Here is a 26,254-nt window from a genome sequence, read left to right as displayed (position 1 = left end):
CAATAAATCGTTTAAGTGCATTTTGTCATTTATTTATCCTGGTTTTGAGATATATGACTCTGAAACATACCTCAATACAAAGGAGGTGAATTAAATTAGAAGAAGCACAGAACATACTTTTGCAAATTTAAGCGGCACCAAATTTAACGCCTTCATAAATATCAGTTCCTAAATGTGCCTGATTTATTCCATCAAGATCCATGAATTATTCTCTGGGAGAATTGTGAGAATGTTGAACAATTAACGATTTCCTCTCCGACACATCCTGCATCCTTCAAGTATGTGAAAATATGTTTATTTGTTTTTGTGTCACCTTGTTTACAAACAAACAAACTAACAATCAAACCGACAGAGGTGAAAACACAACCTTGTGGGTGGAGGTAAATGTGCAGCAGCTTTATTTCCAGAAACAATGTCCTTGTTACTCTAAATCAGACGTTTCCTCAGTGAGTGGTTGTTTGGTGAAAACATGGCCGGAGGGAGAATGTCGAGTTCATTTGACCTTTTACACAGCGGGCACTTTGACTCCTTCAACACAGGTGCATGTGTAATGTCACTATTAATTGCTGCATTGTGTCTCAGTGGAACTGAGCCATCATTAATGTCATTAGCTCCGCCCGTGCTGTTCCTGCTATGACAGGTCGAATTACCTGCTGTGAAAAACGTCTTTGACTCTAATTCATTTTGAAACGCAAACATTTTCTAGAAGCTAAATATTTCCCCTGAATAAATCATGGAGGCGTTTTTTTCCCCATCTTCCAACAGGAGGCGAGACTGAACTCTTTAATCCACAGAGTCTCACTGTGGCAGTTTTTACAGAAAATATTTTCTTGATAAAAACATATTCCCCAAAAACAGAATAACCCCAGTGACTCACTTTAAGTTTGTGAGAGATAAGGTTGAATTTCTGCACAAGGTCGACAAAGAGTAACGGATCTTCTCAAGGTGTCAAATTTACAATAACTGACGACAGCATACACATACATGACATGGAAACACATGTCAACCTCCCAAAAAAAAATCGAATCCAACTTGAGAAGTTAATATCTGAAATACCAAAGTAGGAATTCCAATGATTCCGTTGACGTAAATCCGAGTGACAACCCAACGTGACCCTTTGGTTTGTGAGTTTCCGTTATGTATCCATGAGTTTGACATTTTGTCCATCGCCATCTTGGTTATTTGGAAATCATAAGTAACCATATTGGGAGGGGGTGGAGCCTGACTGAGAGCTGGTACTTTGACTATTTTAACTCCTTAGAAATTCATTATCAATTGGTTAATTGGTGTTTTCTCAGACTTCTATAGAAACTGACTTATTTTTGGAACCAGTGGAGTTGCTCTCTACTGGTCAATCGAGAGAAGACAGGCTTCTGGCAGTTCCACATTAGCTTCACTGTCTGGTCCCAGAGTCTACGTCCATTTTTATATACAGTCAATGTCTACATCGTAGCCTACTGGCATGGAGTCAAATGTTTTAGAGGCAGAATTCGCAAAACCCTGAACTTCTTCGACAAATCTACGGGCAACTAGGCGACATTTTCAACTAGGCTAGAATTCCTGTGTCAGTGTCAATCCCCCTTTCTCAGTCTTCTTCTGCAGCACCTACCCTGTATGTATGTCGTATACACCGGCCTCATAAAACACACACACACACACACATACTGAAGCTATATTACACATGTTGACATATAAGATGTTTCACACTCACTCCATCATACACTCATCTCTCTCCTGGCCACCGCTGGTTTGTTTACAGGCCAATTTGAATGAGAATGAATCTCTCTCGGATGTTTCTAGAAAGCGGTCTAATCCGCGCAGGCTGCTGCGAGGCCCCGGCCCTTTGTTTGGGATTACTGCAGCTTAGCGCTAGCTAACAATGAGGAGATGAGCGGCTCACCTCGTCTCCGCTAATGAAGTGTGGAGAGTCATTTAGCCGCTAGCTAGCTGCTACCGAGCCGGGATGATACCTTCACACACGCCTGCACACACCCAGATACATACGCACACGTTTGCATTACCACACATGTGAGGACACTGACTGGTGACACTTATTTTCTGAACTATTTATCCCTCCCTGCTACACAATGATCCACTTGAACTCCGGGCCCGACCTCAAAACTCCTCTTAAGTAGCGTCAAAGTTGGAAAAAGTTATCTCTGCATCGGTTCCATCCCTAGTCTCCATCATGTGCTTGTTTAAAAGAATAACTGGAAGTATCAGGGGGGTAGTAATTATAATTCAACCCTGAGATAACCGAATATTAAGGACTACATCATAACTTCAGATGAGAAATTTCATATTGCATGAATAAACATCTCTTCTATCTCGACTATCTCTCTAATACATTTACTCAAGTTCTGTTTGTGATGGTAGATATGCTAAAGTGAAGCTGAAGAGGTTTAAACCTTATTTCTAATGGAAATCTAATTGGAATCTTGACCTTAAACCAAAGTGCTAAAGATAACCAGTCTTTGCATTAAGCTCTTGAATAATAAAACGTTCAGAGTTTGATTCACAAGCTGTTTTATTTAGTTTTCCTTGTAATTATTTGTGCCCTGAACCTTTAGCACAATAAGGTACTTTTTGTTTTAAGCTTGTATATGATGTATGTGCATGTCTTTATTAATTGATATGCACTACTTTATCAGTTTTCTTTGTTGGAAGTTGTCATGTTTGTTCTGCACAGTGACCTTATTAATAGAAATCCCCATTACCATTGATTTACCTCAGCTCATTTGTGTGAGTTATGTTCTCTAAAACACAAAAATCAACAAAACCAGCTATTACCTTAATTCTGCACTAAGACAAAGTGTACGATGCAAATAAATACACACATTCATGTTCATAGTGACTCGTGTGCATGTGTGTGGGGGAGAAAATAAGCCACGGTCACCAGGGGAAAGAGGCACCGAGGCAACAGGAGAAGCAGGAAGATTTAAGCTTGGCAGAAACACACACAGTAAGCAGAGGTCCACACTGAGACTATGTTGGCTCGTCTTCTGACAAAGTGACTGAGCCTGGCGTCAGAGGAGAGGAGAGGAAGAGGAGCAGAGAGGAAGAGGAGCAGTTTGATTTTTATCCAGGAGATGATCATGGCAGGATCAGACCTCTGTGATGGACTTGGACGGTGAGCAAGGGAATGGCTTTGCTTTGGTAACATACCAGGACATTCCCCTGGCTTTTTACACACACACACACAACCACACACACACGCACACACACACACACACACACAGGTGCATGCATGCAAGTCCAAACAAAGGGTTAACAATGGGAGGTTTCAGTTTTAAAGACCATGCTCTGACACCAACTGAGATCAGGATTATTTCATCCAGTGTCGTTTCCTCCTTTATGACATTTTACTTTCACCTTTGCAAAAACCTGATCTGCTGTAATATTCATATGATTCACATAAGTAGAAATAGCAATGATCTTTTTCAATATGGATTATTTTTCAAAGGATTCAAATGCTCTATTTTGTCCGACTAACAGACAAAATAATATTTTAAATTCACTATAATGTTAAGATGAAAAAACAAAGCAGATTCTTTTGTTATTTTGCTCAACTTGAACGACTTACAAGTTATCAAAATAGTTTTCTGTTAATTATTTGATGAACAGAATAATCATTGCAGTCATAATATGGAGGGAACAAAATATGAAGACATGTGTACAAACTACAATTAAGATAAAAAAGCATAAAAGAATACCAGTCTACAAAAAACATAGTCAAATAAAACCTGGAGACTTTCACCAAACCCAGAGTGCCAGCAGTCATCTGTGTGTGTGTGTGTGTGTGTGTGTGTGTGTGTGTGTGTGTGTCCATCTATTGACTGTCACAGTGTGGTGTCATATCTACTGCAGGTCATCAGCTTGTGAAACTAACACTCCTTACGTACCAGTAAATATTTGAGGTTCGCTCTGTTTCCACCTTGTTCTCGTCTCTTTAGCAGGAGGAGACTAAACAAGTTAAACAGGGAAATTCCTCGAGAGACTTTCTTGATTCAAGAAAAACACCCAAAGTTAATAAAGAACATGAAAAACACCACAAATGTTGATCTCAACTTTACTAGTGTCTCTCAATATCTGTGTTTTTCTAGTATTCTCTATTTATCAAACTTAACTTAACCAAGATTTTGACATATGATCAAATTATCAACCAACATTCAGGCCTTAAAGTCTCATATAATGATGAGGGAACAATGCTTGGCCATGCTTCAGGTACATGAGACTATGATTAATACCAGAAATCCAGTGTGTGAAAGAGATGTGAAAACTTTCCTTCAATGACTCAATACACACACATTCCAACACACACACTATATTAGCTTTTTTGCAATAGCATGTACTCTCTCTTGCACACACACACACACACACACGCACACACAGACACACACACACTCTACAGTGTCTGGAGGGCCTATAGGGCCAACAGTCACAATCGCAGAGTCAACAGAGCTGTAAAGTGAAGCAGTCGTAAATGTTGAGTGTTTATCTTCAGGCTGAGAAATCTGGCACCTCTCTGATAATGTGTGTGTTTCAGAGCCGCCTCAAACAGTGTGGTCCGAGCGAGTCGTGACTTTACACTCCCGGAACACACACAACGGACGCACACACACGTCTCCGTCCTACTTTAACAGCACCTGTTGAATTTCACAACCAGCTCATAAAGGACGCAGAAACACGTTGAGATCCACGAGAAAATAAATCAAAGCTGTTTGCCTATACCTCCGTGTGTGTGTGTGTGTGTGTGTGTGTGTGTGTGTGTGTGTGTGTGTGAGAAAGGTAGAGAAAGTGTTGTCTCAGACGAGCACTCCTTTCAAATATAGTGCATTAGAAAATGATATGTACTTTTCAAAAAAGCACCGTAAGAACAAACAGGAAGCGACTCTGGACAAGCTAGAATGTGTATTTGAAAATTGTGAAACCTTTAATATATATATATATAAATGGAAAAGCTGGCGTATGGATGAAGGAAGGATGAGATTAAAGGGGACGTAAAAATAATTTCTGCCTATGTCACCTCATATGTTACCACAACCCTCCATTACAGCTGTAACTCTAATAAACACAAATAAAAAGACTTGGTTTGAAACGACACTAAGATGCTGTTAAATGCTCTTTCAGTTACAGGGGATAGAAAATCCAGTCTGTAAATATTCTTATACTTTGAATTTCATCCTAATTAAAAGAAGTGTGAGAGTATTTATGTCCATTCATGTTCTCTCTGTTGTGTAAACGAGTGTGAATGTTGTGCATGAAGCATGAGTCACCAGTGGATACAGTATTATAATAAATATGCTCATACTTCTGTTTGCTTGTATTATTCCATAACTGCATTCCACTGATTATGCATGGGTGTGAAAGCGTGTGTGCGTGTGTGTGTGTGTGTTTGTGTGTGTGTGTGCACGTGTGTGTGACTGCAAGCTGTCATGTTTTAGCCTCCTACGGTTAACATCTGCTGCATTTAACGCTGCCATGTCGCTCTGTGAAACACACACCGCCTAATGGAATCAAACGATCACACGCTGCCACGGTTTATCATGTAACACACACACACACACACACACACATACACACACACAGAAGCTCATTATTCTGTCAGCCAGTGCACCAACCAGTTGCTAGTGTTGTATTTTTTTTATAACAACTGAAACCTGTCATGAAAACACAGTCGTCCAATATGAGTCATTACAGAACCTAAACACAGCCTGATCTTCAATTTCCCTGTGAAATTAATCGTGTTTACATTTTATAATTCTATTAAAAACATGAATGAATATTGAAGCCACTTAAATAGAATTGCAGATATTGTTCGCCGCCATCTATAGTGATTGTTTTCATCCTTTCCTAAAAATGAGACGTGATTTTAACGTGTAAAATACTCCTCAGACAGTGATTCCCCTTTTTTGGACGACTTTCGTGAAACTTTAATGATTTCAAAAGCAGCTAAAATTCATTCTGCTCCGTCCCTCTCAAACACACAGGACCAGGAATCCAACTTCATATGAGGGCGTACACCTATGAGCTGCGATGTGGGAAACCAGAGGACTCCACCACATCATCAGCACCAATACCGAATGTTTCTGGGCTCCCGAACCCAAACAATGCCAGCATCTGCTGCCAGACCAATTCAGTAATGGAAAACTCTGTGAGTGCGTGTCCTTCACTCGCCCATCCAGGCACTAATGTATATGAAAAGCAGTGGGGACGGGGGTGTGTTGTTAATGTGTGGACAGGGACAAAAAGCCAGGGTCCAGGGGTATTGTATTGACCCTGTGACACACATCCCAACTCACCTCCTCCTCCCCCCCGCCTCTATTGATGGCTCCTCGAAATCAATAAAAATGATCTTGGAGTCCATCCACCATTTGGCTGCATCATCTTGGAAGTGCCTTCTTTTGAATATAGCAGCCGTACTGTACAATGGGCAAGCCGAGCGCGTGTAATTTGCCATTGATTTCCCCCCCCGCCTCCCTCTGTCTTCCTGACTCCTTAGCCCCTAGTCACTGCACACAACACAAAAAAGAAAAACTAACTTCATCACACGCCCTGTTAATGCACATACACAATAAGCCTCTTTTCTCCTGCCCTCTGGTAATTTCACTCTCTCTTTATCTTTTTTCTCTTTCTCTCTCCCTCCTCCTTTATCTCCGTCCTCCTCCTCTTGCGTCGTGCACCGGCCCCGTTCACAGGTCACCGTTCTTTCACTACAGTAATGGATGACCTGTGCAAATGTCCTATGTGTCCAACCTGGATTCCTTTCTCCCCCTCGTCTCTCTGGGTCTGCGCTTTCTTTCTGACCTGAGCATCTCACATATTTACGACCATTTCTCAACTCATTCATAAGTAATATTTTAATTATCTTAAATTTGAGTTTTTTACTGGAAATCTAATTTTATCAAGCTTGAAAACAATATTTTTCTTTTTGTTTTTATCCTCAGATTTCTTAATCTTTTCTCAACTCAAGTTCCTCTGAACCAGTGCTTGTTTATCTTTATTTGTGTGAACATTATATGACTGATGATTTAAATGTAATTCTGATGTATACATCACAGAGTTAGATAACTAACAGTATTTTTTTTAAACCATATGGCGATTCATAAAACTCAAAGCTGTTCTCAACAATAACAATAGCGTGGATCATTCAGGAAAATATGAAGATATAGTTGTTCTGCTCTAATCCTCAATAAAACAATAATTTAGCGAAAGACATTTCCAAGATATTTACAAAGTAATGAGGTCAACTTTGAAAGTTTCACTTTGAATATCAAACGTCTCTGATCTTATCGTTGCATTTACATATTTGTCATGGAGGATGTTTCTGGTGAGGCTGGTGACATTTCTATCCCAGTGACGATGACCTTTCTACAAGAGGCAACGAGGATTCTCACCAGATTGAGGAGGTTTGTACTCAGAGCCACGACATTCCTTCACATGTTGATAACGTCCAGGAGTTCATCGCTCTCTCTCTATTTGAATAAAACACTTCTTTACATGTTTGATAATGTCCTGGGTTGGATGAGGACATTTCTAACTTAAGAAAAATACATTTGAATGTTTTTGAAAGATGCAGATCATATTGTAGTGGCTGTTTGAGTCTGAACATACATGTACACAAGAAACATTTATGTGTACACATATACTGTATGGTTGCACAAACGCCCCCCACACACACACACACACAAACACACACATACACACAAACCCAGTAAGTCTCGGAGCGCAGTGTGTTGTTTGTTAAGTCTGATACTTTCCCTCGGTGGCTCTAAGCCTATTACTGTATTCTTTCTGTGCTGTTCACAACACACAAACACACAGACACACAAACACACACACACATATAGAGGTGCTATCAGTAAAACCTTATTCAATAAGCTGAGCATATCCTCCAGCCATATCACACATCATACAAACACACACCCTCTGTCTCTCTCACACACACACAAGATATCTGAGTCGTTTTTTTTCTGAGTGCTGTTGTCGTCCCTGTTTGTTGAGAGTATCATTTACAGCCAAGGTGTTTGAAGAAAGACACCTCTCCCGTGGCGTGCTGTGTGTTTGTGTGTGTGTGTGTGTGTGTGTGTGTGTGTTTCTCTTCAGAGTGGGGCTTTGCTGCTCCTGACACCGTTATCAGCTCCAGTCGAATGTATTTCTTATCGAGGTGGAGGTGTGGAGGGGGCTGGGGAGTGGGGGGCGGGGGGGGGACGGGACAGACGACCGACAATACAAGCTTATCAAACGTCCTCAGCCACGATTCGGCCTGTCACTCAACAACCACGTGCACAATCTCCCATGCACGCACACACACACACATACACAAAAGCACACACATAGACAGCAGGCCCTTTTTGATTGATAGATGGCTTTCCCAACAAATAGAAAGCTCGGATCGACATCCTCGTGGCCCCTCTTCACCTTACACACACTCATGTGGTGGTATAACCTGTGTGTGTGTGTGGTGTGTGTGAGAGAGAGACAGAACATTCCACAGTAACAAAGGTGGGATTAGGGATGCATTAGTTGGCTGTGCAGCGAGAGGCCTGTCAATAACAGCAGCCAGAATAAACCCTGAAACCTCGATAAGAAGACAAAGGCCGAGCCAGATAGCGGCAAGCTGAGGGAGAGGGAGAGAGAGAGAGGGATCAATAGAGGGGGAGAGGAGGGATGGGAGAGCAACGGATGGACGGAGAAGGAGAGAGAGGATCAATATCAAGAGAGGCGGGAGGAGAGAAAGTTTTCACAGCGACAACTGAGAGGGTGAGGATGGGTGAGGATGGGTGAGGATGGAAGGGAGGATGGGAGGGAGGATGGGTGAGGATGGAAGGAGGATATGAGGGAGGATGTGAGGGAGGATGTGAGGGTGGATGGAAGGGAGGATGCTGAGAGTTGGGACGTGGGTTAGAAGAAGGTTCTGACAGAGATGAGAGCAGTGAAGTTACATTATGTTCAGCTGCAGCCAGAAGTTATTCAGAATATTTGTATTGACGAGAGAAAGAGGAAACTTTTCTCAGAAATAAAGTAGCAGTTGAATCCTCCTCTCTCCATTGACTCAGAAAACCTTGTTCAAGGACGGTGAAAAGACAAATCGCTGTCGAACAAGTGATGCTTTTACTGTTTGCAACCAAAGTGGTGAGAGTTTGAAACCAGGTCTTGTGTTACTGTTGGAAAATACTCAACGAGCAACTGTCAGATAATTCAATGTTAAATGTGAAATCCAAAAATATGCAATCATCAAATTCACAGAGAAAAAAAAGAGTATTGATCCCATCAATCATGATTTAAGGATTCAAGTGAATAAAAATATATCCAGAATATATTTAATTTATTCTCCATGAAATGCATTTTGACATATTCAAGATTCACAGATTCAAATATATTAAATGCAACTGACATTAACATTGGTTTTCTTAAGTTTGTCTTTCTTTCTATTTGTTCTAAAGCTCTTCGCTTCAGCAGCTGAGTTGAGATGAAGTGATGGATGAAGGTTGTTCAGGAGCAGCACAAAGAAAGATGCAGCTTATTTGAAAGTAGCACGAGTGTCTGATGACGTAAATGACGATTTGTGAAATTAAAGACACAACAACGAGGAACACAAACACTCTGCAGTTCAGTTGTCACTCACAATTTGAAATCTGAAGTTTGTCCATGAAAAGTTGAGGAATTATGCAAAGACATAATATCTCTGAATCGCATTGATTCAGAGATATTATACAAGTTGGACTCTCGAGCATGAGAATATTCAGATTTCATTAAAACTATGTCACTTGTGCAGTTTAGTAGATTTAAGGTTATATTTCTGAAGGATTAAGATCAATTCATCAGGACAACAGGCTTGTCATGGTAAAAAATAAATGTTATGTGAATAAAGTTTACGTGCAGCCGAGGCCTGATGATGGAAAAGGAGCTAAATAAACTCGCCTGTATGATATTTATCATCCTGACAAACACAGAGCGTCCTGAACCGCTGGCTGAAGAGCGGCGGGCTCGCAGTCACAACAATCCTACAGAGACCTGAGCCAATGACAGCCGGGCGGCGGGCGGCGCCGGGCGGGGAGGAGGGGCTTGTAATTGTTTCACTGGCTCTCATTAATTAATTTCCTGCCTTTATTTACACTGGGAACACTACATAGGTCTGGGAGATATACATTAGGTAACGCTATAGAGGGGGAGACATGAATATACAGAGCGAGAGAGAGAGAGAGAGAAAAGAGAGAGAGAGAGCGGCGAGCAGCTAGCTGTCACACAAAGACACAATGAGGCCCGGCAACAAACAGCCACTTAAAAAAAACAGCCTGGCAACAGAGAGCAAATTCAATTAGAGAAGTAATTAGTAGATACAGGGCCAGGCAGCGGGCTGCAGCTACGCCACAACACAGGAATTAATAGACGCGGATAGGAGGAGGACGCTGTCATAATTAAGAGGCAATCACCTATGTCAATGAACACCTAAAAAAAACACAGCCCGCAACGCAAATCTATTAATTCAGTGATCAAAAAATATTTCTGGAGATGATTAATACAGCAAATTCATTTTAAAAGACTAATTTCTGGAAAGATAGCAAGACAATTGCACATAATGTTCTCCGCCTGGCATTTATATTGCTAATTAAATTTGTTCTTTCGGATAATTTGTGGAAGGATTGCTCTTCCCTCTGTGTGTCTCTTCTCCTGTGTGTGTGTGTGTGTGTTTGTGTGTGTGCGTGTGTGTGTTTGCTTCCTCTCGCGTTAGAAACCAATGGAGGCAGTGTTGCAGCAGTAAATACATTTAAAAACACAGCAGAGGCTGTGGAACAGAGCTGTGTCTCGAAAACGCCTCCTCGCAAGAACGCCGCCACGCATGGGCGCAAAAAACAACACAAGCACACACACGCACACACAAAAAACAGACACAAAAACTTGCCGCTACTTTTCGTCTTCCACTCTGCAACATCCCTCCACCCTCGCCTTATTTATCTCCCCCCCCCTCTACACCACCACCACCGCCACGTCCCCCCCCCCCCACAACTCCACAGATACAAAAGACCCGGCAATTAAATTAGACGATAAGGACGTGAAATAAATCAGCAGGTTATTGATTGATTTGTCTCTCTAGGGGGGGGGGGGGCGATGGCGGCGGCTGCATCTTCACACCAACGGCTCCTCTACTGTAACTAATTACTCTGTTTCTAAAATCCCTCAGAAGAGACACCAGGGTTTCGTACAACACACAAAGAGGCATGGCAAAAACAGAAACATCTACACACACACAAACACACACACACACACACAAAGCCGAAAAGCTAAAGAGGAATCTGAAGGATTAAGAGAATCATCACAGAGTGTAAACAACATGAGAAACGTTTGTGAAGGTAAAGTGACGGGATGAGGCCTGATCATCCCGTCGGTGAAGAGGAGCTGATGCTGTCGGGTAAACTTCTTCATCTAACGATAACCACAGACCAGCAACAGACACTGGAGGGTCGGGTTGGTCCGAGATTTGTGTTTAAATAACTTTAAACAAGTGCAAACTTAAAGCTGCCGACAGAGACACAAGTTAAATCTGTAGCTTCGTCGTCAGTACAAACAAATATGATGAAAACATGTAGACAGGTCACGGGACTCGATTACCTCTACAGAGGAGGTTATGTTTTCACCCCTGTCTGTTTGTGTGTTGACTTGGTTTGTTGGAAAGATGCTGTGTGGGTCCACGAAGAAGCCGTTAAAGTTCGGAGTGGAACCAGATCAGGGGGCGGATCCAGGACTTTGTCTTTTTACTTTCTTTAACATTGTGAGATGGAGCATTTCTCAACATTTTCAAGATTTTCCCGGCGAATTATTCATGTATCTTGAATAAAAAAGGCACTTTTGAAATGATTGTTGTTCACATTGACTTGACTTGACTTTTTTTTTTTTTTATATCTGGTCAAGAATTTACTTTTGCACTCAAAGGATTCAACAGAAAAGGGATTTTTTTGTCTCTATTGCCTTTAATATTTTTCTTCTTGAATCTTTGAAAATATTTTTTAGGGAAAATGGCGACCTCTTGATGTCACATTCGCCTTTGAGTTTCTAGCAATTTCGACGAATTTCAAAAAATCTGAATTCACACACATTTTTGAAATATCATGAAATATACAAAACATTGAAAGCTCTAGTGGAATGAAACTGGGTGAAATCAAAGACAGATTCATGATTAACATTAGTGTTTAGTGAATCTAACTTGAGGGTTTTTTGCTTTTTAAAGTAAAGAAACAAAGATGTAGAGGAAACGCAAAAGAAAACTATTTGCTGTTGCCCCCAGATTCTCAATTTCCACAGCAAAGAGAAAAATACCTTCACATTTTATTTTATCTTCTGTCCGGAAATGAAAAGTGAGGCCCAGGTTGGTGGACGGGTGGTGGAGGGTCGGGGCACGGGCAGCCTGTGATGAGTTCTCACATCCACATCTTTTAAATATAGATTTAGTTTCTCGGGGTCGTTTAAAAAATGGAGGGAGATCTCCATACGTGGAATTTACATATTCATCTGTGACAGTTGGGGGGTTATTTGGAGCTCCATTTTGGAGTGATGTGAGAAAAAAAAATATCCACTTAGCCATATCATCTCCAACGATCGGGACTCATAAGCCCGGCAATGGGCTGAGAGGGGAGGATAACACTAATATGGCCTCAGATTTCTATGCAGGACTAGTTAATGCTATTTACTGAGGAAGGTAGATGATCGACTGGAGAGCAGAGAGGAGAAGGGAGCGAGGGAGATGGACATTAAGTGGCCTTCGGAGTCTGCGGCCGCTGCTTTAAGAGCCAATTACCAGGCTAATGGAGTTAATGCCAGAGATGAGATGGGCTCGGGAGATGAGAGAGGAGAGAGGACAGCGGGGAAACCGTGACACTGAGACAAACCGCGGCACACAGAACGATTAGTGTTTGTTAATCTGATGGGCGACTCATGAAGCATCAAACATCCCGTGACACACGAGGAGGGGAAACCACAAAACAAGAAACGGGACGAAGGGGCAAGGAAACGCCCCACACACAACACACAACACACAACACACAACACACAAGATCTGTCTCGGTTTCATGATCCGTCATGTTAGGCTGCAGATTAAAAGTGTGATCTCCGGGCTTATAAACGATTTAGCCAATTACCAACGTTATCTAAAAACGCTTGAATTTGCCATTCAGGGCTGCGACGGGGGCCCAGCCGCCGTCAATGAGGCTGATTACAGATCAGATTGCAGAAAAGGCCCAAACATCTGCCGGCAGAGTGACTTGGAGACGTCAGAGGAGGAAGAGAGAAAAAACCTCCTCTTCAGTGGCTGGCATCTGATTAACGAGGAGAGGAAGAGGAGAGGGAGAGGGAGAGAAGAGAAGAGGAGAGGAAGAGGAGAGGAAAAAGAAGAGGTGGAAAGACTCGAGTTGGTCGGCTGCCAGATAGCTCAGTGTGACGGGGAAGGCCCATCTGCGCTCCCCGACACTCAAGATGGCAGATGTAGAAGCAGATTGATTTTCATTCAGCTGTCATGATACACAAGTGGAAAACACACACACACACACACAGTCGAGATGTTTGAGAGCTCTGTCAAGTGCTGCTGTTGGCTGTCGGTCTGCCAAGCTATTTCTCTCCTTCCTGTCATTTCCTCATTCTCTCTCCCTCCCTGTCTCTCCCTCTCTCTCTTCCTCCCTCCATCTCCATCTCTCTCTCCCTCAACAAGCTAGCGGAATCTAAACGCCACATCTGGCGCTCAAATTAAATCATTTACAGTCCATAGAGAGAAGCGGCATTTAGTGACAATACAGCCGGTGGGGAATCAGCGTGTTTTCTCCCAGGTCTGACACGGGCGTCTCCTCTGGCGTCTGATTGGATGTCACCGCGGCGCTGTTCAGAAGTGCGAGACGTGTTTTCTTGCTGCGCGTTATAAACCAGAGGCTTGGAGATGTCATGGAGGGAGCTGTTCATCTGGTGTCGCCGCCTCTGACACCTGCAGCCCTTCCTCCTCGTGTCAGCGCCTCCATCTGCGGGCCTCTTAACTTCAGCAGATTCTGTTTTGTTTGCCGACGCCTGGCTGAAGGTTGAGAGAGGAAGATTCATGAAGATGTTTTCTTTTTTTTTTTTTAAGCCTCTTTCCTCAACAAATGTTTACGAGGTCACGGAGGTGTTGGCTTGAAGTGATGAGTCATCAGAGTTATCTGCCTTTGACCCAAAGCACCCGGTTGACGGCTGTAATGACTCTGTAAAGATCATTAAAGTTTCATGGTCTCAAACAGACCAGAGGAAAAGTCCAGGACCCTGATGTCTGTCGTGACCTGAGGATAATTAGATCTGTGACTGTCAACACACACACACACACACAGATACAACACCAACACTGGCTGCAGCACGATGCTCGACAAATTAACAAGCTGACATTTTACCGACAATTTCTGGAGATGCTGTATATAGGAACGCAATAATCTGACTCTGAGTCAGTTGCTGCAGACATCTTCCAGAACTTTCCCTGCCAGCCCCCAGAAAATGTGTCTGTGAGTCCATGAGAGGAAACAACAGGAAAACTCCAGGCGAGCGAGGGACACATAAATTAAGGAATACAAAAATCCCAACACATTCTCGATAAGACAGATTTAAAATGGTAATGCAGCCTCACTAAAGGAACAGAACACACAATACAATGTGCACAACATGTCTATACACAAATAACCACAGGGGTTCTGTCAATCAGCTCATACGTGACTAATAAAGCATTCCTCTCCCAGCTAATCACATTCACTGTCATTAACTGATTCTGTATCAATGGCTGATTCAAGCTCTAATAAAATCATAAAACATTTATCTTTTGTTTTTAAAACTCCCAAGAATTCGTGAACATGCTTTTGGAGATTTGTTGGGGCGCTGGTATAGAAGCCTATTGACTTGGTGCTCGGCCTGGGAACAGACTGACTCCTGTGAAATCCCAGTAACACATGAGCCTGCTGGTCATCCATCATTAAAGTCAGACGGCACAGACCTTTGTTTGTCTGGCACTGGCCTGGCTACTGGAGAGACTGTAATGTGTGTGTGTGTGTGTGTGTGTGTGTGTAAGACAGTGAGACAGCTGAAACAGAAACAGTGTGAAACAGAAAGCAATGTGTGTGTGTGTGTGTGTGTGTGTGAGAGAGGGAGGCAGTTGACCTGGTGTCAATTAGGAGCTCATATCGTTCCATTCCCCGGGGGCGAGAGCGACTCTGAAACATTAAATCATTTCATTCACTTCAAACCCGATCCTGCTGTTTCCCTCTCACTCGGCCGGCGACTGAAAGCTCCCGCTGCTCCGGCGACATTTTCCCTCGGCTGTGGATGAAAGCTGCTCCGACCTCAGAGGCTGTGACACCGCGGCGATGCCTCGTTCAGTGAGTGGAGAGGCAAAACAAATTACGGCAAAAACAGAACTGAACATACACACAAATGTTCTGGCAAACTAACGCTGAGGTATATTTGGTTCGTTTAAAGGACGACAGGGAAGCAAGTGGAGTTTTGTTTCTGCACAGTGATTGACCCATGTGATCCTGGTGCTTCCCCTTGAACTCTGGCATTTAGCACATGTCAAGTTCATGGGTATAAAACAGTAAGAGGCTGGAATACAGTAGGATCTTTTAAGGGGTAAACCATCAGTGCTCCTAGACAAACTATATGTTAAAAACTCTCACAATGTTAGAGAAAGTAAATTAAGGAATTCCTTGATCCTCCCGGAAATTGAAAGTTTCCTTTACTATAGCTGTGTCTCATTCAGGGGCTGCATTCTGAGGAGGAACCGGGTCGAACCAAAATGAGACCGTCCGGATCGTCCTATCTCGTCACCAGCTTGTCCCGCCCCTTAAAGCCGCCGCCTAGCAAGCTACAGACGACAATGTTCTTCAATTGATTCAAAACATTGTAAATATGTTTTTTTGTGTTAGCTGTTTGGTTGAGTTTATTTAAAAATAAATTATTCTGCGTTTTCACCTCACTTTTTGCCGCCACTACCTCTACGAAAAACACATTTGTCACAAAAGCGAAGTGAATTGTGGGATATAGACTGTTTCATTCAATCTTTTCTTTCTATCATGATTAATAAAGTATAGAACACTCTAAACACAGGATTCTGGATTTCATGTGAGAAACTTTCCTGATCGTCTGCTGATTCCGACAGACTTGTGTCCCTTCCATCACCTGTGGCGTGGAGGGCGGAACGTGTTCATGTGTTGTAGCTGAAGAGGTGTTAATAGAAACCCATGTTTACACAGCGGGGAACGATAATAATGTGACGTACGAACACGAGAGCGGGCGCACAATAACAATAATTAGTGCAAACTAGTTAGTTTAGCTTCCTACGTGGAAGAAATACCAACACAGTGCAGATATATAACCAAATAAATCACTTTCATATCAGGTTGTACCGGTTCTGTTAAGATGTCGATCATTTGCATGAACCTACACACACACAGACACACATTTAGAAAGTATCACACACACTTAGGCCTTGTTGAACTTCAAACTGATTTAGTAATAAATCCCATATTTCCAATCGTTGTTTGTTGGTGGCAGACTCCAAATCAGCTTTTCCACAAAATCCTCTCTGACAAAATGTGACAAACTATTGTTGTTCTTTGTCTCCACATCACTCTAATCCTCTTTCTCCCCCCCCCCGTCTCTCCCTCCATCCCTCCATCCATCCACACTCCCCAACCGCAGGGTGAAGGCCTCAGTACTGACCGCCATGAACACACACAGACACACACTGTGGCCGGCTCTGTGGGTCTTACTGGGAGGCTAAGCTGTGTGGTCACATTTTACATATGTGTGTGTCTGTGTTAAATGGGGAGTTGGCCTGAGAGTCACTGGGTTTAGGCTGTTGATTAGTTTGTGTGTGTGTGTGTGTGTGTGTGTGTGTGTGTGTGTGTGTGTGTGTGTGTGTGTGTGTGTACAGTCAATGGTCTTGGCCGGACTTAGAAGAGGAATAACTGGATTTGGCTGCTCTGACGGACTGTGTGTGTGTGTGTGTGTAACTTGTTGGCACATGCTCAGGTTGATTTGGGTTGCTGTATGCATACATGTGCCTGCCTGTGTGTGTCAGTGTGTGTGTGTGTGTGTACTTGGCCATCGTTGTAGGTATGCTGCAGATCAGTTTAAGCCTTATAAACCTATTGTTGTGCAATAAAGCCATCCTCTCTCATCTCTTCTAACCTCTTTGTTAGACAGGATATCTGTGCCTCTGCTAATATTCACATACATTGTGTTGTGGCGCTCTAGAGCTCATCGCTGCAGGCCGATCATCAGCTTTCAAATCAAGACATTAAAACAATGATTTCAATGACGCTTGGGCAAGAAGTTCATTTCACCAGCAGCAGCAACAAGAAACAGATAGTTCGAGTTCAGTGTTTGTTACGACAACAAAGTCAGTAGAGCTGCTACAGAGCTGTGTCACATGGGTTCTGACAGCCGGTCCCATGTTGGATCCAGTTCTAAGTTGCTAAGAACTGGATTTGTTAAGTTCCAAAGCAACAACTTCAAAATGGAGCCAAGCAGCTGACACTGGGTGAGAGGCGGTGGTACATACTGGACACTGGTTTATATCAATATTTAAGAAACAATGATGAGATTATATCACAAATAATTAACAGGATACGTCAGATAAATAGTTGTGTGTAACTTAACATAAAGAAAACTGTACAACAACTAATAATTCAGTAATGACAACTGTTTGTTCATCAAGCTCTCACACCGTCCTCATTCAAACCCTTGGATCCAGATTAAAACATTGATCTGTGAAATAGTTTCTAGCTTCATTTAAGTTTTTTTTCTGGGATATATACAAAAGTGTTGATAAGTTCTTGTTTATTCCCCCGACATCTCGCAAACCGCAGGTTGTTGTGAAGTCTCCTCGTCGATAATAAAACGCTGCGCTGATTAAATCGGATTTAGAGCTTGTTGCATTTGATCAGAGTCCAGCTGATATCAGAGTCGCAGACCAGCTAAGCTCTCGGAGCCAAATCCATAATAATACTCGTACACCGCCCACAACAAAGAGGCAGACGATGCAAGGGAAATAAACGCAGGCGGAGAATATCATGTGAAAACCCCTCACATCTGAGTGAAGTAATACCACCCGATGTTTACTATCGACGCCTCTGAAGAAAAGTGTTGTTTGTCCTTGATGGTGTGTCACAAACACGGGCGCTACAAAGAGATATGGATTCATAAAATGACTTCACTTTATTTCTATTAAATCTCTTAATTGCAAGAAAATAGTCAACAACGTTAAAAAGAAAAGAAATAATGCTTCATGTTCTCCAACTAAAAATATCATCAGGATAACAAGTTTTATCATGTTGGCATGTTAGTGTTTTCAGGGGAGTGAGTTTATGAGCTGAGCTGCAGTTTCATAAAAGATGCACGCAGCATTTCACTGACCGTATTCCCTCTCGTGCTATGATCCTGAAAACAGCTGCGGAGAAGTAACGACGTCTTAATGCACAATAACAGAGATGGAACCTCTAAATGAAATGCATGGACGCACTCTTCCAGCCCGTCCACGTGTTTGCCTCGCTTCCTCTCGGAAAAAAGTTTGCTCCATCAGCCTCTTAAGAGTCTGGCCTTCAGCTATATTACCCCTCCCCCCCCCCCCACCCGCCTCCTCCCTCCACCTATCCATCCATCACATCTTAATGTGTTTGATAAAACATCAGGCGTAGCGGGAAGGGCACAAGGCGGATGATGTGCTTTTTGGGCCAAAACAGGCTTCGGCTAAGGGACGAGGATAAAGGGCTGAGGCTGCTCTGTCTATCCAGGTCTGTCCGTCCACCGGCTTCTTTTCAAAGCCAGCCACTCTCATCGAACCAGCATCTCAGGGCTTTTGTCCCCCCCCCCCCTCAATCTCCCCATTCCACTGCCGCCTCCGCCCGCCCACGCCTCTCAACCCGCCGCTGAGTGTCTGTAATGGCCCAGACGTGGAGGGGGGGGGGGGGGAAATATTAAGGAAGTGAGAGAAATGGAGGAATGGAGCAAGAAAAGGAGAGCGAGCTGGAGGAACTGGAGGGTGAAGGAGGGAAGGGACAAAAGGAGGAGAGGGGAAAGTGAAGGAGAGAGTGGTGGTGGCGGAGGGAGGAGAGGCGGGAGCGCGATGCATGGGGGGGAAAGGAGGCCGTGTCTTTAGGAGGAAGCCAGGCGGCACTAAGCGTCTCTGTCGCTGCCCAGTCAGGCCTGCCTTCCCCCTGGCCACGAGAACCTGCCCACCTCCCCTGCACCACCTCCCGCTCCGACCACGCAGCACTCCTCTCCTCCGCCGGTCCTCACACACTCACCCTTTCATTTCAGCTTGCTACTCTTGTAAGGACTTTCCATTGGATTACTTTAAACCTATTAAGTCTAAAGCTGTCTTTCATTCTCCTTATTTATAGGGTTATGACAATGTTCGGGTCCCAGTGAGACCTGTGGTGTGTTGTCATAATGAGGACAAGTGAGTTTTACTAAACATGTTGTGAAGTCGTTTTTATGAGAAAAGTCATGAGTACTTTTTATGAGTAGTTTGCAGCTTGGTTGAAGGGTTGAATTCAAAGTGACACATTTTTTCTTTTGAATTTCAATATATTAATTTTACAGCAAAAATAATTCACAAACAATAAGGTACAACAAAAAAGTACTTGTGTAAAAAGATAGGAGCGTTGCATCCACTCAACTTTGCTGACGAGATGCTCAACTTGACTATTTTCTTACTTTTAGACAAGTCAACTCATCAAAATTTAAATTCCTATTTGATCATTAAAGACATTAGTCAATAGAAACATCCCAAACGCAGAAATTACTGATCACATATAGGCTGATATTTGAAATTTCAACTTATAAGGAAGGAACAAAAATCTCCACCTGATCTACTTCAGCATCTTCCAGCTTCTTATTTCAGAATTGCTTTACAGCACAAAAATCTGTCAATGTACAAAGATCCTCATCTTCGACAGATCATGACTGAACAGAGGAAGAGTGGCAGGAACACGGCATCCTCTGCAGAGCCTCAAATTTGAATGCCATCCTAAATTTGAAAAACACTCTGAGTGGTGTGAGGCTGACAATCATCTCCACCGTCGACTAATTTGTTGACAATAATTACAAGAAGGGAAACACAACGTCAGAAACACAGATGAACAAAACGTGATTTGCCTGTCACCAGCTCCAGTTTCACAATTCCTGTTTGGTCCTCACAAGGACTGGAACAAAAAGAGAGTATGCACACACACACACACTCACACACACACACACAGCCAGTGGCCTCAGGACTAATTGCTAGATTGGAGCAGATTTTCTAGTTCAGTTCAGGGCTGTAATTGTGAGGAGAGCAGGGAGGGATGACAGGGCTTCAAGCTGAGAGGACAAATCACCAGGGGCCGCCGATTAGCCTGCAATGATGTTAACGTGTGTGTGTGTGTGTGTGTGTGAATGTGTGTGTGAGTGTGTGAATGTGTGTGTGAGTGTGTGTTGGGGGTGAGGGGTTAAGCCAACCATCTCTCTATCCCAGGTTTCCGTGGCACTGACCCCGGACTGCCACACACGTGCACCACGATGACCCCTTCTCACACAAGAGCATTAGAACAGTGTCACAAACTACTTGTGTTGAAGGTTCATCTATTTACAAAAACAAGTTTTTAATTTGTTTGAGCTTTTAAATGTTTCAGCAGGTTGACACTTCATGTTTTTAAAGTTTAAATGATTTTTACTTTCAGGTGAGGAGACGTCACAACAACTTTGGTTTCATCCCAGAAGCCATGAGACTAATTTAAAGCCACAGCACAAGATAAGTTCAATTCACCATTAACATCAAGGTCTCCTGCACTTCTGAGTTTTACTTTCAAAGCATAGATATGCAGTCCTTCTAGTATTTGTATTAAAAGGTTGTTTTTGAATGAATTGGCTCTGTGACCAGGAGGTAATGTTAAAAAGGTTAAGTTAAAAAGGTGAATACAAATGTTTTCATTCTGCAGGTTTTGCAGAATACAACAAACGACTATGATTTAAAGTGCTGCTGTGGATTTACATGATTCCTCATTAATGCAACGTGCAGAGGGAAGTGAGGAAAAAAATAGTTTGTGAAAAATCCAGGATCATTTGAGAAATTAACAATCAAACTTTGGAGGAATGTGACTGAGATACACTGGTGATTACAATAAAAATGTTTTTAATCATTTCCTCTCAGTATAAAATGACTGGAAGTAAATGCACAAACACAATTATAATACACAGTTAACTCCAGTATGTTGCTCAGATGTGTTCACGTTGCTGTTTGAGCGTTTGCAGGATAACGGTAACATTTTTTATTTTCAATTTGGTTCAATTGCAACACGGACCCAAAAACCCAGTTTGCATAAAACACCTAAATTAAAGTGTCACCGCACAACGTGTGCAGGACGAACACATGTCATCTGACAGCAGACCGATTCAAACACAGCAGGAAAAACCTGTATCGACTGCCCCCCCTCTCTGTATCACCCTCCCCCACCTCCCCCCCTCTATCTGCAGGAGCCTCATCTGACACAGCAGGACAGGAAGGAGACACACAGGGAGCGAGAGAGAGAGAGAGAGAGAGAGAGAGACCCCAGAGATGGCGACACACAGAGCGACAGAAGCCTCACCCCGAGCGGCACTGCAGGCATTTTGCTACCAGATAAAAATCTGCATGAAAACAACAGCTCATGCAGCAAGGGAGGCCTTCACACTCAAGTTATTCTCCTCACACACACACAAACAAACAGACACACACACACACACACACTCCACATCTGCAGCCACACCTGGATTCTCTCTTGGGAAAAGCTTGAATCCGAGAGAATGAGAGAAGAGGGAGCGACAGGATGAGAGGAGGCTCAGACAGCCAATCAAACGGCTCCCTGTCACTCAGTCGGTCAGTCAGTCAGTCGCACAGTCAGTCAATCACTCAGCCAATCTTTGACTCAGCTTACCTTGCAGTGATGTCACGCTTGTCATTATGACAGGGCCTCCAGTGCTGATGTCTGATTGGACGTTGCCCCACTGTCCAAACCAGTGTTACATCCTTGGCAGGAAAAGGAAAACAGACGTCTGGAGCTGGAAAGAGATTTTCTCTGGTTTTCTCTCTGATTCTCTCGCTGCCTGTCTCTGTTTAGTTCTTGTACCTGAACTGGTTTCACATGACTTCTTCAAATCTGTTCCTTCACTCAAGCAGTATCTCTACAGAGGAACAGTCTGTTTCAGCCCCTGACACCCTACTGTCTGACTCTTTCTCCCAGTCCTCAGTTCGTCTTGTGTTCTCCACCTGGCCTCCTCTTCCTCTGTCTTCTTCATCCCTCCTTCAGCCTCGTATCCCTCTCCCAGCTCTATCTTCACCGCGGCCTCCATCTCCCTCACCTTACTCCCACCTTAGCCAGGCTCCCGTGCCCTCCCGCCATGACACCTCCTCACTTTTTGCCCCCCCAGCCTCGCCAGGCCTGCAGCCTCCTAACCCCCCGGCCTCTCAGCTGCTGTACCCCATGCCCGGCTCTCCCTCTCCAGCCTGCCTTTCCCCTCCACTCTGCCTCCTTCAGCCCCAGCCTTCTGCTCAGTGTTCAAGGGGAGAGCCAGCTAGGAATGCTGTGGCTCTAGACGTTTTGTCCAAGCCCTAGGTCTCTTTCACTGAGGCAAGATTAGTTCATACAAAAACTCAACAATACACCACTGAAAGCCATTGTTGATATTCAACATTTTTCACATAGCGGAGCAGAATAGACAATGCGGCAGCCGGGAAAGCCCGAAGCGGACTAGAAGGGTTGATGGCTGATGGTATCTCAGCTGAGCGAGGGCCTTAATCCCCTTTATACACTCACACACACACGCACGCACACAAGTACACACAGTCTCAAGAGCCTGGAGACAGCAAAATCAATACTGCTCTCTCTCTCTCTGTGTGGATCAGTGGGTGGGTGGATGTGATAGGGAAGAAGAAAGTACTGTTTGTTCCTCTGCGTGTGTGTTTTTCTGTTTGTGTGTGTGTTTGTAGTGTTGGATTGTTTTAGCACATAAACATTCTTAGATCTTTGTTAATAGATGATATCTCCAGGTTCTGTATCACAGAAAAGCATTGAAGTAACATGAAGACAACTTTACTTCAAACGAGCAGCCAAACAAAAACTTTTTTTAAATTAAATTATGAATTTCTCTTCTCTAACAGACGTGCGGTAATCTGCAGGATTAGGAATAAGGTCCAGATTATTTAATTAACTTTATAGACAGAGCCCTAACATGTGGTTGTATCATGTTTACAGTTTACAAAACAACAAAACGATTAAACCTAACAAGTAATGTTACTTTTTTCGTGTGAATGGAAGTTTGTGTTATTGATACATTTTCTATTGTATTTAGAGCACCCAAAATGTTTGTATGTTCTTTGCACAATATGTAATAATAATGAACTTTGTACAATGAATTGAAAACCTTCAAAGACACATAAGAAACATGTGTCTTTAAGTGAAAGTACAACATAAAACTGTAAAGATTACATCACAAATAATGGTCATGCTAGATTCAACTTTATTGTCATTGCACAGTACAAGTACTTATACAACGAAATGCAGTCTACATGTTCAACATTCAACATGTTAAGTGAGTAAAGATATAGAGATATTACTCACAAGAAGTAAAGTATTAGGTGCCAATATAATTAGTTTTCTTAAAATATACGATGTGAAAGAACCATTTTAATCTTGTCCTTGTTTGAACTGGAACCAATTTGAACTATTTCATAAATTAATCTAAATGGTTTTCAATATTTCCCTCTGAGATGCAGTGGCATGGAAGTATAAAATCAAACAAAGTGAAGTACCTCTTAAGTCAAGTACCTGAGTAAATGTACTAAGTCAATCTCCATCACTACATGTTGCCTTCACCACTGGTGGTGGAGTCATGACTGATAAGAACCAATCAGGTAATGAATGCATCATTTCCAAACGTTCCTCCAGGTCTTCAATCCAACAGTGTTACCAAGTCATAAACTGACTTGGTAATTAAAGTATGAATTATAACAAAAACACAAACGATAGAAATCTGACAACACTTCAGCTCAGCTCATATCATCATATAGTTTGTTTCCAGCAGTCGTGTCCACTTCTAATCTTCTAAACACGAGAGCTGAGTCAGCTTCAGGGAATTCACCTTTGCACTAGAATGAGCTGCGGGAACGTGAAGTGCAGTAAAATGACAAATGAATTGATGGGACTTCAAATGGAGCACTTCTCTAATTTCCCATAACAAGGACAGTGCAGGATTGTGACAGTGGGCCTGGAATCAGTCTGCGGCAGCCTTCATGATTACAGCTGGTTAATGTAATGAACGGCGTGTCATGTAAAACTCATAAATCATGTCACGTCGGCGGAAACATTTCATAAAACATGATTAAAAGAGTCGTGTAACATTGGGAGCGACGGTGTCAGAGGGAGACATGTTAATTGTGCACTAATGATATGTAATGAATGTCATCATCCCCGAGGCTCCGGCTAACGAGCTAAATGAACTGGCACTAATGGGCCTGTTAGCTTATCTTAGCGCTAACATTAGCTAGCAGAATGAAGGGCTGGTCCTCTGCTGACAGCGGCTCCACATCTGTCACAGTACAATGACATGCTTGCTTTAAAATGTTGTTTGTTGACAATGACAAAAACAATAACAGGAAGCAAACAAAGGCTCGGACTCACACAGACGTCTCAGCATCAACACACTAAAACTAACTCCAGGAGCTCGTCTTTATAAAGTCTCATAACATCCACCTGGACTCCAGATCCGGATCCAGCTGCCGGGCTTTCCCAGGACCCCCAAGTCCGCTAGGTAGCAGAGAAGAAGAGGAGGAGGAGGAGGAGGAGGAGGAGGAGGAGGAGGCGAGCAGGGGCCCTCTCTCTCTCTTTCTCTACCTCTCCTTTTTCTTCCAATTGACAGCTGATTGATGGCTATCTCCTCATCCCGACAAAGAGCATCATTAGCATAACTAAAGCCACGTACAGTAGAGTGAGGCAAACAGTAAATTACATGTTAGCCCCACTCCCCTCTCTCTCTCTCTCTCTCTCTCTCTCTCTCTCTCTCTCTCTCTCTCTCTCTCTCTCTCTCTCTCTCTCTCTCTCTCTCTCTCTCTCACTCTCTCTTCGCCTCACCTCGCTCACTCTCCCTCCATTCCACTCACTCCTTCACAGCCCAACACTGCGGCAGGGAAACAAAACAAAACAGAGTGTGCTTTTTGTCCCTCCTGTGAGCCCTTAAACAGTGCAGCCTGACAGCTTCTTTAGAAGGAGACGCACAAAAGGCCTGACGGAGAGGGAGAGAGAGGGAGAGAGGGAGAGATTTGAATGAGATACTGACCTTGGGGAGGGTTTGGGATGGCTCTTGTGTGTGGGTGTGTGTGTGTGGGTGTGTGTCAGTGTGTGTCGGTGATGGAGGAACAGTGAGGACAAGAGGAAGAGGAACAAGATATGACGAATATTAGAGGATGTCAGTGAAGTGTGAAACTTTCATATTACACTAAACCAGTAAAAGACCAAACTGACCATCCCACTACTTCCTCCTCAGTCAAGATCCCTCCGGCCTGTAGCAGCTTATTGGCTGGATTCAACCAGATGCTTTGAAAACAAAACAAATCTATTCTTGCCACACTTTTACTGAGATGTCCAGCAGCCTGCGAATACATATTTCCTCTTTGAAAAGTTTGGTTAAACTTCAAAATATCAAGCCTCAGTTATATGTCTTTGTCATAAGGGTTTGATAACAATATATTGGAAACATTGCTATTAACAAAAGACAAACATATTGGCTGATATATCGGTGACAAAGTATTTTGCCCCCCCTGGTATCAATATTAATCATTTCAACTTGTGCTTTTTCAAACAACTGTATTCTTTAACATTAACTGTTTTTGTTCAGATTATTATCATTTAGTTTTTTCCCCATTTGTACCAATGTCTATGTGTTATACTTTAATATTTTTCTATATTTCTTAGTGAAATAATTCCACTCTTGTTGAATCAGGATTCATATTTTAACAGTTTGCTTGTTGAGCTCATCAGTAATGAAGGATGGAGGGATGGATGGAGGGACAAACGGTGCTGTGACCACACACTGGCCTCCCCTCCTCTCTCCCTCTGTCCCCCCCCCCCCCCCCCCCCCCCTCAGGCCGGCAATCTGTTCTCTAATTGTTCATTCATGGTGTGAATCTTTAAATAGGAGGCCCCGGCCTGGCGCTAAGATAATGAATCTCTCTGTGTCGTTAGCT

The 26,254-nt window shown here is 43.0% G+C and overlaps 1 long non-coding RNA gene across 1 annotated transcript in view; it reads right to left on the bottom strand.

Moving 5' to 3' along the window:
• LOC133960991 (uncharacterized) overlaps positions 1 to 22,379 on the bottom strand; it is a 69,031-nt gene extending 46,652 nt beyond the window's left edge. Inside the window, exon 1 of the long non-coding RNA XR_009921955.1 lies at positions 21,951 to 22,379. This is a non-coding gene — a long non-coding RNA (uncharacterized LOC133960991). The remainder of the gene's footprint in view (positions 1 to 21,950) is intronic.
• Positions 22,380 to 26,254: the final 3,875 nt, after the last annotated feature.

The sequence above is a fragment of the Platichthys flesus genome, chromosome 9 (genome assembly GCF_949316205.1).
Source record: "Platichthys flesus chromosome 9, fPlaFle2.1, whole genome shotgun sequence".
Lineage (NCBI taxonomy): Eukaryota > Metazoa > Chordata > Actinopteri > Pleuronectiformes > Pleuronectidae > Platichthys > Platichthys flesus.
The sequence above is the reverse complement of the archived record's forward strand: the minus strand, read 5'-3'. Positions and strand labels throughout refer to the sequence as shown.